The sequence below is a fragment of the Anoplophora glabripennis genome, unplaced genomic scaffold (genome assembly GCF_000390285.2).
Source record: "Anoplophora glabripennis isolate ALB-LARVAE unplaced genomic scaffold, Agla_2.0 scaffold427, whole genome shotgun sequence".
Taxonomy (NCBI): Eukaryota; Metazoa; Arthropoda; class Insecta; order Coleoptera; family Cerambycidae; genus Anoplophora; species Anoplophora glabripennis.
In genome coordinates this window covers 260,523-262,693 of record NW_019416532.1, presented here as the reverse complement: position 1 = coordinate 262,693, position 2,171 = coordinate 260,523, and positions in this window count along the sequence as shown.

Below are 2,171 nucleotides of genomic sequence, written 5' to 3'. Positions count from 1 at the left end.
CCATCGGCAATCAGCCTTAAATCTCGACCTGGGTGTAGTGGGGCCCCGGTATCGATCATTGCCATCTCCATGTGGCCGGTGAGCCCCTTCACCGGGTTTCCAGCGGCCCTCCAGGAAACAAAAGAGTCGCGGTTGCGGGTATTGCGATGATGCGGTTGTGACGCCGCGAGGGATTCACCCAACTGGATTAGTTGATAAAGGTGGAATTCCACAGCGGCAGTTGACAGTCGTTAACGTGTTTTAATTTGCATAATTTCATTCAATTTGTAGACGTAATGATGTCGGTTTGGTTTCTTCTTTCTTCCACGAAGGCTCCTTTTAAGTTTTTCAACCCAGCAGAATCAAAACTTGCATATGAACTGATTATAGTCCAGTAAAGTTAGACATAAAAAGACAGAATAAGTGAGCGTTTTTACTCTGAGATTTTTTTATAGAAAAGGTCAAAAAACANTCCTGGGGCAGAGATTACCTCCATCAAAAGGCATACTGCGGAAAAGCATACGTTGAAGTCTCCATAGAGAATAAAATTGAATTTTCAAATAGAATATACTCATATTCGAAAAGTGGTTGAAATTTTTTATTCAGTTGCTCCGTCAGTAACAATACTTGATAATCCACTGAAAAAATTACAAAAAAAATGAATGAAGAATAAGTGGTACTAGTGAAGTAACTTATCCAATTAAATTAATCAAAGTAACATAGCTGCTGCATGAAAAAGATTAGAATAAAAAAATATTTTTCGTTCAATGTAACTAGATTATATTTTTGAAACAGAATTAAAATGTCAATATTTGTGCTATACACCGAGTCCACTTAAGTCCAATATCTAGATTAATAAATGATATAACTTATTTTTTTTTCTACAGAGTTGCCTACTTTTCCAAGCTGCAAAATAAAAATATATTTGCATATACAGGGTGTTCAGTTTTTCCTGGGCAGGTACCAACTTAATTTTTTTTAATGGAAACCTATATTTTTATGGCATCGAATTCTACGTGAAAAATTAACGGGACTTTGTGTTATGATCTCTATTAAAATATTGATAGTTTTCGAGATAATCGACTTTTCATTTTTTTTTCTTATGTTACGTCACTTCGAGTAGTTGACATAATTATGATTGTATGACAGCTAGAAATTATTTTTTTTCAGGAACTGTAGATTGAAGATGGCTCTTTCAAAAAACGTATCAAAAGTTGACCTGCGATTTATAGGGGGCAAAAAAAAACCTTCCCAACCTGATAATTTAAAATTTGAAAAATCTTGACTTATTCAAATAGAACACCCTGTGTTTTATGATTTCATTAGATGCCTTAAGCCTATGCTTATACACGGTAGTTTCGTTGTAGTACCAACCTTACATAAATTAATTTGAGTGAAATAAATATAATATATACGAATGAAATTTATACAATATATATTAGCTTGCATATATTTTTCGTGTTTAATGCACGGCAATTAACTTTTTATTTGAATAAAAGTGTCTATTTATTCATTAAGAGCTTGTAAGATTATGGATGAAATCTGGCAACATTGTTATGGCGTGGTGGTAAAAGTTGGGTCAACCGTCATTACTGTCAACTTTGCGCTTATTCCGTAAACATTAATGAACATCCAAGGTACAAAGGGAAAGTAATGACTGAAAAGTAATATAAAATGCGTATGAAACAGAATGTGGATTGATGAGAAAAAAGTAAAATGTGCAAACCGACAATCCATATGATAACTATCAAGAAGTTCAGTGTATGATAGCGAGACGTCGCCCTGTCAAATTGAAGATTATGACAGAACATCTATACTGTTCGTTTTGCAAAGAAATCCTTTCAATTTTTGTTTCAAACTGCTATTATATTGCATTCGATCACGAAAAATTTATTTAATATTAATTATTACTACATATGTTTTCGACTGGAATAATTTTATAGTCTATAATCGAGCTATACAAATATAGCGCGTCAGTCGAAGCGTTAAATACAGCGTACAGTGTTGCCATATTTCCTTTCATTGGATCAGATGTTTGTTCAAATTTGTCAAAACGTTATATATTCATTCCATTATCTCAATAATTACATTGTAAGTGCATATTTTTATTGTTTTAAAATGTTTAGTAATATTTAATTCTTTAATTACAATTTTATTTTCCCGATCCTAACCATTTTTAAGAGCAATATTCA